General features: G+C 48.1%; 1 protein-coding gene across 1 annotated transcript in view; it reads left to right on the plus strand.

Annotated features, from left to right (window-relative positions):
• The window catches only part of LOC121590318 (heparan-sulfate 6-O-sulfotransferase 1), a 49,773-nt gene extending 41,081 nt beyond the window's left edge, over nt 1-8,692 (plus strand). Inside the window, exon 6 of the mRNA XM_041909884.1 lies at nt 7,897-8,692. The gene's annotated coding sequence lies outside the window, so the exon portion shown is untranslated. The remainder of the gene's footprint in view (nt 1-7,896) is intronic.
• The last annotated feature ends 3,754 nt before the right edge of the window (nt 8,693-12,446 follow it).

The raw sequence follows: 12,446 nt of genomic DNA on the forward strand, positions 1-12,446 counted from the left end.
ACCAAACACAGATGGCAGATGAATTTAATTCTCTCCCATTGCAATTACGAGCTGGGGGTGTGTGTGGCTGGTGCAAAGTGATGCAATAGAAGAAACCTGCTTAACGTCAATTTGTATTGCCATACTTCCTGGAACTAACGATTTGCTCGCATGACCCCCTCTAGCTGCCGGTTGCGAAAGCGAAGTTTTTTTTTTAATGTTATGACAATTGTTTGTCGTCTGCTGTTGATTACACACGCCGCATTCAAGATGCTCTTGTCCTCTTGTCCCCCAGGAGGTTGAAGGCCCGGATCGCAGTGTCAATTGTTTACGTTTCGGTATGTTGGATGATGAGAGAGTGCATATCAGGGTGACGAAGCGTTACTAGCATACAAATTGCTTCCAACGAAAAGAGAGTTACGGTTAAAGTACAGTTCAAGTACATCGTCTTCACATGAAGCACAATTTGTACACCTGTGTTTACACATATGTACTTGGAATTGAAGGAAGATGGGTGACGGGTTTGTTTCAATATGTTAGAAAAAAAACTCCACATGCCACAGTACGGCCTACACATGTCCCGTTGTATACAGCTGCCGATGAATCAGACCCGCTCTGAGAATCTAATCGTAGATAGTAAATAATAACTGCCGGCTTTTACCTTGGCCACGCTGACCTACAAAAGAAACACCAGCACTCTAAGCTGCTGAAATGCAACAAAATAGAACCATTATTTCAATGGCTTAATTGGCTGTTTATGTTTAGTTAAGCAGCGAGGGAAATTTCTTATTAATAACTTCATCGTTTACATCTGCATTGATTTGATGTCGTTTGCAGTGGAAAGAGCATTTGTTTCCCCGTTCTTTGTTTTGCTAAAGCTGTGCAACGGACAAAACACTCAGCGCGGTGGCGCACGGTCTGTGGATGTAATATAATACGATTTTAATTTCATTAAAAGCTACATTCACTCCACGAAAATCGTTTCGATGCATCAATCCACCAGTGTTGTGCTTCGTTCGCTCCTTTTTTTTGCGTCTTATCAACCGTGCGCCAGCAGGGACCAACAGTCAGGGGAAAGCTCGGTGTTGAGGGTCGTCGTGCAGGTCCTCCTGTCGGCGATGAAATTATTTGCATAATTTATTCCGATAAACAAATTCCTTCAATGTGTGTGTGTGTGTGCGCTGATGCTGATTTCTGCTCGCTGATCGTTTGAATCAGTTATAGCAGTAAGGCGGGGCGTGGTGACGCCACATTTCGTCTTCTTCTTCGACGGTGGTAGAAGACCACCATCATCATCTTCTCGCTAGAATCGGTTGAATCAATCATTGAGCTTCGGCTGTGCTCTGCATAGCGCCAGTAGACCACCCATCTCACACATCCATCTCCAAAGTAATGCTCGATTTGTGAAGAATCGATACATCCAGGGTTTTCGTAATCGGTTACTCGCGTCAGATGTTCCATTGCCGCTCATTAACTCTGAACCAGAGCCGGGGCTGAATCGGTCGCCTTTTGTGACAAAAATGAAGTGTTCTCGGAGGAGTGTTGTCAGTGAGTCGCGGTTTGCAAATGACCATAAATAAATCGTCTATACCGCGGGAGATCAATATCCCGGTGAGATAGTCGGTCGAATGCTTGCATTTCATAGATGCCACGGGCCCCTGACCTTCGCAAGGGACGAGGCATTGAAGCGAAGCGAGCGAAAAAGAGCCGAGACCCATAAAAGTCACTCATTTCCATCCCTCAGTTACTTCATCGACGGATCGGGGCTTTTGGTGCGCCCACACAAACACAAACGGTATAATGTGCCGCTTTCTGTTTATTGCCGGCCGACCGACCATGTGCTTCGGATAACATATGGTCGCTACGGGTTACTGTTACGGCCTATGCTCAAGACCCGAAGCGGGAAATCCAACTCGAGTGATGTTCGGATGTTCCGTAGGCACGGTTGGAGGCCTGACCGTGCGAGTATGTTGGATATGGGTCGTGACAGATGGATAGATGGATATCCCCGTGAAAGAGAGGATCCTATTTTTACACGCTTTTTCTGCTCATTCCTGAAGCAAAACCCATCACCATTACACAGGCTGCTGCACACGTGTGTGCGGTACGGGACAGCGTAGTACACCATTGACCGGAAAACCCCTCCCGGTGGAAATTCCAACGCCGAAAGCAAACGGACCGTATCAAATCATCTGTTGAAGGATTATGTGGACTAGCTAAATAAACTTTCCCGTGCCAATGATCTGCAAGAGGAGAGGCCCCCAGATGGCTGCAAGGCCTACTATCATTTGTTGTTTATGTGATGATCCTTTTTTAGAAGATTAATTCTTCCTCTTCGTAAGCAATAGCATAATGTCCATCGCTTGTACCTTGCTTTGTAAAGTCGACATCAAAAAGAGGAAACCCCCCTTTTGGTAGCAGCTGCCGGTTTTGGGCAAAAATTTCCTTCGGATCGTTAGCTCGTACTAGAATTAGGTGAAAATCACTATTTCTCCAAATACGTGACCCACCATGTGTGTGTGTGAGTGTTTGTTCACTTTCGTGCTAAAATCGAATATGATGACGGTGTTCGGGGGCGCCGTTGCGCCTTTCGCCGTACGTCGTACGCTCGCCCAAATCGCACGGTTCAATAATGATGTTTCTTTTTATACTGTCTGCTTCGAACTCTTAGCAACTCTTCAGCAGCCGTGTGAAGGACTCTTGGTTTCATTTTCTTCGCCGGATCGATGAGGAGATTATTATTATTATTTTGGTTCGCTTTTCTGGCTCAATGCTTAAGCCGATGTCGCGACCTTCCGCGCCAGCATGACGGCACGAAACGACGAGATAACGATGGCCAGAATGGCCATCATCGTAATGTCATTATCGGTTTTATGCTAGCAATTAGTGAAATTGGAAGGAAAGGGATGGGGGAAAATGCGAAGCTCCCATTGCATGCTGAATTGGAAACGAATTGGATTCGACACGGCCCACGTTCCAGCTGTTATTTGAAGACACTACTATAAACGACCAACACGGAAAAGCGCACCCGGGCGCCGTTTCTGTTTTATGCGCTATGCGCCATCACCATTCGGCGTGTGTGTGTGTGTCTCATGTGGTTGGGGCGAACGGGCGCGGATGATCGTGTTGCGGACGGGAATGATTTTTGTTGTCCCACTTATATATGTGTATTTGTGCACATAGGGTAAGGAAGTGTCCATTTTCCTGGCGTGGTGAGAAGCCTTTTCGTTCGCTTCTTTCTTGTGTTTCTAGCACGCCGCGTGTGTGTTACATGTCCTACCCAAAATAAACGTTGCAATCAGTGGAAAATAACATTAGGTTTTACGGATAATTTCTTTGCGTGTTTCATGGTTTTATACACGTGTGCGCTCTCTTGATGCCCAGAGCATTGGTTTTTATTTGCCTGTGCAACGATTTTTGCTGCCTCTTTTTATGGCCAGTTTGAAGTTATGCTTTTTCTGGCACCACCTGACAACAAAACACCGTAGAATAGCGAAATGATTGAATATTGTGGTGGTGACGGCGTAAGTAAGGTGTCATACGACGCTATTACGATTGTAATTTAGAACGGTCGTGAAAAAGTAGAAACCATTCTGGGAGTACCATTTTAACGTGCATACACACATTCGATTGATCCGGTGCAATGTGTGTCCCACAGTGCTTCTAAAGTACGGAATGATTGTAAAGTTATACAATTCCAACGGAATGGGAATGCTTTTATGCTCGCCGATAGTGAATCTCGACCATCATATTGCCCTGGGGCGGTAATAATTCGTACCAGCAGCACATTGCCAGTCGTCCTTTACTATATTACGCAGCGACTGACTGCCTGTCTAATGCACCTTCCTGTGGCAGATGGTCCATAATCCGGGCGTCGCCAGCACTTCTGGGCCCACGCGGGTCACGATTGGATGTAAGTGATATGATGCGTGCTGACCGAAACAGAAAACACGGTCACCACGGTAAAAGGTGTCCTTCCGGGTATTGTTGTCTTAAATTAGATTTCCCTAATCAACAACCACGAGACCAAGCTTCTCCTACACGACATCATATCTTGGCCAGTTGGCGAAGGTTCGGTCCTTACCGGTGGACTTTACACTGACGGCAGTAGAAGAAAGGCCAGTCTCTTGATGAGTGTGTGCATCGTTACGATAATTCTGAGGACAGCGGCCAAACTCCACCGTGGCCGTCGACAAGACTCATGAAGCTAAGGCAAACAGTTCCAGCGAATGGAACGTAGGCGCACCGCCGTTTCGGTTGTGTTGTAATGCAATCTTATGCCCTCCGCTTCTAACCCTACGAGTGTCTCGCACGGTCATCTCACTTTCAATGGCATTAGGGAGATTTTCCAAAGATTTCACAAAGGTCCCAGTGTCGTCCAAGAAGGCGAATGGCCAATGAGGGACATCCTTTATCACACGGGCACGGTGTTCCACGAAGGAGGATGATGTGTGTGTTTGTATTCATTTTCTCCTCAACAAATTCCATGTCCCCCGGTACCCACCGATGGGGGGAACAGTGATGCTGTGAGAGGGAGAGATACACGTGAGATCATCTGGGTGGCGTTTTAGACATTCTCAAATATTTGTGGAACAATGTGGGAGGAGGAGGAGGACTGACTGTTCAGTCATCCTAAAAGAAGGGGATTAATACACATAGAGTCTCCGTTGGCGGGGTTTGTGTCCCTGCTTGGTGGTTGAAGATTTCTCACAAAACAAGAGCAAAGATTCATCTGAAATAGAAGCGTGTCGCTTTATTATCTTCCCAAACGCCGTGTCTTCCACGCCACGCGTCTCCCCTCGCAGGTGGTCGATTTACCGTGGACCTTCGCGTTCATTATCATTAGCATTTAAAGACAAGAGGAAGAAGCCATCCGACGACAACAACTACCACCACCACGACCGCGGCAACGGTGTATTGTTCCAAGTTTTATGAATAGGTTTGAAGCACCGTGTCAACATCACCCGCAAGCGACCATTTTGCCTCCCAAAAACTGTTAGATTCTGCCCAAAAGACTTTGTTGTTGGTGGCCATTGTTGATGTTGATAACAGTCGTACCTGGGTTGGGTGTGCGCGCACCGCTCGCGTAATAAGTGGCACTGTTCGTTATTCGCGTGTTTGCTGCAAGGTGTCGCGCGTACGCCAAAGCGCAACCGGGGTAGAGGAAGCGCTATTTGCTGGTACTGTCGGATGTGCTTCCACGGAAAGGAGATGGAGAAGACAGCACCCGGGACACACGAACGATGGTGCTTGTTCGGAGTGCCATATTTTTATTATTTATCATGGTGTGCTCCCTCGAGAAACTGGTAAACAAGGTGATTATTAAAAAAAGGAGGCCGAAAAACGGAAAACTGATAGCACCTTTTCCCGATAAGCTTCCACAGCGGATGGTGGTGGAGCTTTCTTGGGGGGACAGGACAGGGCCTAGTGTAGTAGGTGCATGTGTCTGCACGTGTCACAATCGTAAACTTTCTCAAAAATTGGAGGGCACTTCTGTTGTTGTTCCTTGTCCCCCTCTGGTGCCTCGATTGGTGAAGACAGTTGGGCCTACAAAGCCTAAAGAGTAATGCTTTCTTTGCGAGTGGAGAAAAGCGACCGAAGAGGATTCGAGATAGACCTGAGTCACCTGATTTTCCGAGTGGTTGTTTCACCTTTTTCACACGCTCTGAATGTTCCCAAAGTGTGGAATATGCACTCCACCCAAAAAGGAGTCACTAGTAGTGAGTGGAGCAAACAGGCAGCAGCAGCAGCAGCAGCACTCAATCCAAACGCCCTGCCAAGAGTAGTAGGTCCTCAAAGATACTTTCCAGTGTCTTTATTTTCCACCATGGCGCTTGGCAAGTTGTACCGAAAAAGTTGGTCCTCTTCCACGAATCCCCTCAGTTCGCCTCGCAAAAGTCGCGCGTTGCATTATCTAATGGAAGTGGAAGTGTCAGCCAACTCTGGAGCCAAACAGGAGGAGAAGAGGAGTAGCTTCGACACATCACGGCACATCACTTGTCACGGGAGAAGAAGAGAGTGCCCGAAGAAGCCCGGGTAGAATGCGGCAAAGAATTTTATCGGATCAAAAACATTCCACACCGTCGTTGTTTTCGTCGTCATCGTCGTGTTGTCGTTGTGTCGTTGTGTCGTGCTCCTCTTCCTTCCCCGCCTCCCTCCCGTTCGGTTTGGGTGGTGTCCCACTGGCACCGGAAGTTGCCTGTCTTTCGCGAGTTATTTCATCACCTGCTAAACCAATAAGTATGATAAGGTTGCATGACGACGCGACGCGGCTGTTGGAAAATGTCCCCCTAACGGGCGAACTGTTTCGGGGAGGTTGGCAACATTTCATAATTTATGCTCCCGTGGCCGTTGTGGTTGCTGTTGATTTTGGGGAATTTGTACTGCACTCGGCTGTTTGGGTCGTTGCTGGGGCTGTTCCGGACGCTGTGTGGGAGAATGAGGTGTATCGTTTGGGGCTAAAATATTTGCCAGAAAACTTTGCATATTTTAAGCAGTGGAATATCGAGGACGATGTGTGTGAGGGAAATAGGATAAGGAAGAAACAATGGATGGAAATATTAATTAATTCGTCCTTTTGGCGCAATACTTCCTAGCGGGGGAATTAAGGATCCTTTCGCCAAATTACATCTCATACACGATCCTGTAGCAGTTGGATCGTTTCTTACACCCGATTTTTTGTGTTTGTGTGTATAAATCAACAAGAACATGCTCCAACTCTTATTATCGTCCCAAGTGCCGGAGGCGCTAAAATCAACGATTCCTTCACTGCCGGCAGTTTGGGTCCGTTGATGATGGTATGTGCTGGAAAAGGGATCGGCCACACTTACCAAACATCATCAGGATATGATGCCCCCTTACACACGATCCAAGATTTCCGAGAACCGAACTACAAAAAAAGGGGAAAGAGAATTTCAATGCGTTTGAGCAGGAGTGAAAAGTTGACGGAGGACTGATTAAAACATTCAAAACCCCTTTTTTTGCTGTTGCTGGTTCGCTTGTCCATCCACCATCACCATCACTATTGCAGAGGCAATGTACCTGGTGGGTCTGGTGGAACCCTAACAAACACCGAAATCTCTTGCCTCTTCCTTCTACCCCCTCCCCCGAGAGCAAGAGGAAAAAAGCCCTGGGTGAAAACTTTTTGAACCGTAAAACTTTTCCGAATGGGAAAATGGGTTCACCAAGGAGCGGGTGAGTCCCACGTTTTTTGTTCCTCCATTTCCATTGCCCAGCTAGTTGCATCAATTTCAGCACAACTTTCTTTGCTTCTTTTTCGGTTGCTGGTAGTGTGTGTGTGTGTAGATCCTTCTGGTAATAACCGAATGCTTTCCCAGCCGCACAGAAATACACAGAATTCCATCGCTGCGTCACGACGGATGCGTTTCAGGGTTGTCCCACACCATGGTGCGGTGGAATGTTCTTGTGCGTCTCGATTTCGGACAAAGTTATGCCTCGATTCGTTCTTTTTTTTTTTTTTTTGGGTGGCTAATTTTGGGTGTGCATATATTTGTACAAACAAATGTGCTCCACTTGCTTTTGGGTTTATGAGACCAGCACCCGAAAAAAGAAATCCTTTCTCTTGCTTGTTTTGTTTTCGGGGGAAACAAACGACGACAAACATGAAAAACCTCCGGAGTAAGTTTGTGCTTGTTGAAATAAAGATGCTTCCAAGAATATGTCTATCGACGTCACTGAAACGGACGGAGGAGGTTCCTTCAAACAAAGCGAGCCTTCAGCATGAGGCGCCCACACACCACCACCACCACCACCGCCCAAGTACCCATGCAAGGAAATCGCTCATCCCTAAACGCGCCCCGCTGCGAAAGAGAAGCGCTCTGTTAGCTAATTTAATTAGAATATATTTTAATTTCATCTCATTTATTCATTCTTCTCTCTTTTCTTCTTCTATTTTAGGCTGCAACATCTTGAACGCAGCGGTGGAACAGCAGTAGTAGTTGTGGCAGTGTAGTGCATCGAACGAACCCGGCCGGGTTTTGAGATTTGAGCAAAAACCTTCCTCCCAGACACACATCCGACCAGCACCACCCCGCGTTCCAAGCCAACGCCTCAAGGGCGGGCTTTTCACAGACACGTTGAAGGCTCTGCCGCCTAGCGCGCCTGGTCTGGCCTATGACCTCGTTTACGTTCGAGTGACGTATGTGCGGGGCCTGCAATCCGGCTGTGGTAGCAGAGGGGAAAGCATACAATGTTTGCCTTGCCTTGGAAATGAAGGATACAGGATGTGTGAGCCGGTATACTAGCTTCCGATGCTTCTGACGCTGCTGCTGCTGCTGCTGCTGCTGCTGCTGCTTGTATGCACGGCAGAATGCACCACCCGTGCGCCTCCCACAACCTCCTTTTCATCGTCGGCTGTCCCACCGTCTTGGTCGTCACTCTCTTCAGTGATTAGTGTCCTAAGGCGGTGTTGGAAGGGTCTTTCCCTCAACGAACCGCGCGGTTCGTCACAATTTCCCGAGACTTGGAGCAACTTTGGAGTGAGGAATAAAGCTGTCGCCGGGCGCTCTCAAGAGTCAACACACACACACACACACGCTCGGAACAATGCGGAAGAAGTGGACGCTTTTCTCCTTTACCCGCGCGCGCGCGCCGCCTCTCCCGAAAAGCCAAGGAAGGTGGAGAAGGTCCTCTGCAATGGCGCCGCCCGTTGCCGCCAGACGAGCGAACGCTGCTTGGATACTGGATATCCGGGGTGAGTAGACCCACTTGCTGTAAAAGGCTCACTGTGTGTCGCGTTGCACACAACAACCTCCCCCCCCCCCCCCCCCCCCCCCCCCCCCCTCTATCAACCGTCTGGGGGTTTGTTTCCTTTGATTTAACCTCGGAAGAATGTAATTTCACACCAACGAAAGGAAAGTGTTTTTTGAAGGGAAGGAAAAAACACAAGAAGAGTGATGCCGGGTCAAAGGAGCGGGAATGTCTGCGCTTGGTCCCGTGTGACATCTGATGGAGCCTGGATTTTTTTTTGCTGTTGTTGTTGCTGTGTTTCGATGATGGTTTGTACCGAGAAGCAAAAGGAACGTGTTAACAGGCGCATTGGACGAGTGCCCGCACTGTGGAATTGCGCGTGAGAATGGAGCTAGCTAGTGAGCTAGAGCCGCCTGATCTAATCAGTTAGTCAACAAAGCAAGCAGGATGGCGCCGCAGGATTGTGACTACTCGAGAGTTTATAGAAAGCTTTTGCTCTGCCGTCTGTAAGTGTTTTAAAGGCGCCGGCGACATTCCGGTGGCCACCTTTCGGCTCTGAAAAGTATCTTAATACTGCACTTAGCCTGCACCAGCTAAGTAACCCTGCTGCTGGTGCTAAAAGCTTCTACAGACTTATGGACTGTGGACTTATGGCCTCGAAAAACTACGGCACTACTATAACCCAACCCACCAAAATCGATCGAGGTGTGTGGTTCTTCTTGCCCGTGCAGCGCTTAGCCGTTCGTGCTGTGGAATGTGCTGCAATGGGTTTGAATGCAACATTTTCGTTCCGTTCCGTTCCGAACACCACACGCTCACGAACCAGCGACTTCACAGTAGCTTTTGATCTCTTTGAAAATTTCACCAAGAGCGCCAGCCAGCACCACCGATTCGAGTGCCGGCGATGGAGAAAAATCTCGAGCACGTAGTCTGCCGGTGGTCCTCCCATTCCTTACCAACCAGGACAGGGGTTTGATAAAACCCGTGAAAAGGCACGAAAGTTCCCAACATCATATCCCCCCCCATCCCGAAAAACTCGAATGTTCCTTTTTGCCTTCCTTTTCTGCCGTCCGGCAGCCATGCTGTGCACCACCGAGTGTGTTGCAGCAGTGTTCGTGCCTGTGGTTTTGGATGTGTCCCTAGGGTGGTGGTGGTAACCTCTGTAGTAGCATCGATCGGAAATCGATCGGAACTAGGAGGGAGGGGAAGCGATGGGGGATACAAAAAGCGGAACCGATTGAACTCTGAAGCTCTAAATACACGAACGACGAACGCTCCCGAGCTCTCACAGCGCGGTGTAGAGGGTCTACTCACGTAGAAAACGTTCGCCAGATGGGTGTTTAATTTGCTGTTTTGGAGGGCATCCTCGAAACCCCTCATAGTGGTGGTGGTAGTGGTGTGACGCTCATAAATTTGCTAGTAAAATTCAGCGCTTTTCCCCGCTGGCTGCGGATGTAGATTACACTTACGAAAAGCAGGCGAGGGTTACGACCAAACGTACTGCATCTTGGTTTCATAAAATGGCCTACTGGGTGCAGCGTTTCTTAAACTGCTCATTCCTTTGTTGTTTCTTGTGCATATTGGGCGCTATGGAATACAACCCATACACACACACACACACTCACACGCGGCTTCTTTAAATATCCACAACGGTGGCCACATCGGAGTAAACAATACTCTAGCGGTGGCGTGAACGGGAGGAGCCTGTGAAGGGTACCACCGTTTGCGGTTTCTAATTATGCTTCAAATGAGCGGCTTTCCAACACCTAGCTGCTGTATTTGTACGTGCCGTTGTGTGTGTGGTGTAGTGTACGGGGAAATGTACCGGAAATTGAACTGCTGTTTTCCCGTGCAGCACGCGCAGCGTGGAAACCTTTGGGGGCACACTAATAAATGGTTTATTTGCAGTTTCGAAACCACAACCACTGTATGTGTGTATGGTGGAGGGTGAATAATGAAGTATGAAGTTCACAGGTTACGGCAACGAAGGGTAAAAAAACACTCTCTAGCTGCTTTTTCCTTTCCTCGCGCGGAGTGGTGTCTCGCGGAAATAAAGGTTTATTATTAGCGACATCTAGTGGCTTCTCGCGTACATCGCGCAGTTGTTGTTGTGGGTGGTGGTGGTAGTTCCAGGCTCAATCCCGGAAATGGCACGAATAATGACGAGCGCGGAGAGAGCTAGGCTGGGATGGGATGCTGCTAATTGAATGAAACCCCTCCCATCATCCTTAATGCTTCTGCTGCTGCTCTTTCCTTGTTTTCCGCCTCCTACAAAGTGGTACAATAAACACAAGGCGGCCGTTTGATAAGGGCAGGGGGGGGATACCTTGCTAGACCGTGCCCTTTGTTGTCGTAGTGGTGGAAAATTTGTGGCCCCATAATGAAAGGAGGCTGCGCTCGCTTCTTCCTCGCGAACCATCGATTATCGCGACCGGGGAAAGCCCGCTTGCAAGTAATCGTCTTGCCGGCAAAGTAAACGGAACAGCAAACCATCTTGGTTGGTGGTACTAGGGACGGGTGGTTGTTGTACACACAATCGCCTCCATCATCGCCTCCTTTGTTGTTATTGGTTGGTTGGTGCCCGGGTGGCGACAACGACTTGCTTAAGGGCCTGGGTCTGTAGCAATTCGTCGCCATCCACAACCAACCGTCCATCATTTACCGTTAAGTGTTGTGATTTGAGCCCCTGTCGGTGGAGAATTGTTTTTGGCCAAACGGGAGACACACGAAAGGAAAGGAGCACCACCGGGCTTTGGGTTGTGTTGGTGAAGGGCTTTCCAAGATTGTAAGGGTGAGGTGCGATTGATTAAACTGTTCTCACCTTCTTCTCACCTGCCTCGATGCCGCGAGCGCTAAAGCAACGTAATTTAAATACGTAATTCACTCGAAAGAGAATGGGGCCAGCTTATGGTGTTGAGATGAGATAAGTTCGATTACATAATGAATGAATGCAAATTTGTACAGTTTACGGTACGTTTCAAGATAATTTAATTGTTAAAGCAGTTTAAAATCTATAGCAAGACTCAAAAAAGGCTATTACAAGTTAGTAATCATTGCTCGTAATTGCACTCTACCTTAAAAGTCTGCCAATGGTATGCCGATTGCCTAGATGCAGGGGCATAAATAGGTTGGAATAGAACAAGTTGCATCGTAGGAATTTTAGTGCACAACTAAATGCTTACGATCGCAAAATAATTTAACTTGATGATGAGCTCACAGAGGCACCCGTGCACGACGAGGTTCTAGTTTTAGTGATATTTGCGCGAAAGCTCATAACATCCACGGTAGCTGTACGAACCGAAAAGGAATTCATATGTGTGTTTGTGTGTGTGCTTGTGTGCATTGCTGTCTCTCATCCATATCGAAAGTTATGTCCTCGTAAACTGCTGTAAATTATGCACCTTTCATCAACACCGGGGGGGAATTTCAACGACCCTTTCTCTCCCATTTATTCTGAAAATCGAACCACACTAGCGCCCCGGATGAATGCAACGTGCGTCGATCCGTTAGAGTGTGTGTTAGTGGTATCAGTGGATTCCCCCTTAGGAACTATAAATTCATCCGCTTTACGAACAGCCGTCACACGAACAGCCGCACCACCCAAGTTTCCCAAGAATCGATGTGCCCAAGAGTTGCTGCGAGCTTGGAAAATGCATCCATTGCCATTCCAGCTAGGAAAGATGCGACGAGAGAGAGAGAGAGAGAGAGCAACGAGGAGGGGCAGTGCAATCCCTATCGAATTTCGAGCGTACACACAG

This window comes from Anopheles merus, chromosome 2R (assembly GCF_017562075.2).
Source record: "Anopheles merus strain MAF chromosome 2R, AmerM5.1, whole genome shotgun sequence".
Lineage (NCBI taxonomy): Eukaryota > Metazoa > Arthropoda > Insecta > Diptera > Culicidae > Anopheles > Anopheles merus.